Raw genomic sequence first — 718 nt, forward strand, 5'->3', positions numbered from 1 at the left:
TGGAAACCAACCGCTGGTTTGGGTGGTCCTGACCAAACTTGAGAATTCTCTCGCTCGGTCACATCGAAGTCGATTCGGCTGATTTTTGGACGGATCGATCGCTCTCGTCGAGTTCTCGAAGCCCAGCCGAAGAGCTCGCGTCGAAACATTCGAATACGCTCGCATTGAAGTCGGGTTGAAGATTTGGTTTCCACGCGGGCGCGGGCGGTCGCGGAGGAACGCGAGGAACGCGCGCGCGTAGGCCCGCGGCGCCGCGCCTGCGCGGGGCGCGGCGGCGTCGCGCGACCGCGGCGCGGAGGGACGCGCGCGGGTTCGCGGCGGTCCCCGCCTCCGTCGAGCGCCCGACGGGGGGCGACGGCTCGTCCGACCGCCGGCCGAGGCGACGTCGACGCGACCGGGCGACCGGGGCGCGGCGGGTCGCCGGACCGGGCCGCCCCGCCGGCCGGCTCCCGCGCGGCGCCGCGCGCGCGGGCCGCGCCGCGCCGTACTCCTCGCAGGCGAAGAGGGCCGCGTGGCGCCGCAGGAGCGCGACGGCCGCGACGAGGCCGCCGCCGCGGAGCGCGGCCGCGTGCTCGGGGAAGAGCGCCGCGAGGCCCGGCCGCGCGCGCTCCGCGGCCGCCGCGTCGCGCGCGTCCGGGCCGTCGAGGCGCCGCGACGCGCGGGCGCCGCGCGCGGCCGCGGCCGCGGCGAGCGGCGCGGCGGTCGCGGGCGTCGACGC

This window comes from Aureococcus anophagefferens (genome assembly GCF_000186865.1).
Source record: "Aureococcus anophagefferens unplaced genomic scaffold AURANscaffold_41, whole genome shotgun sequence".
In the NCBI taxonomy this organism is placed as follows: domain Eukaryota; class Pelagophyceae; order Pelagomonadales; family Pelagomonadaceae; genus Aureococcus; species Aureococcus anophagefferens.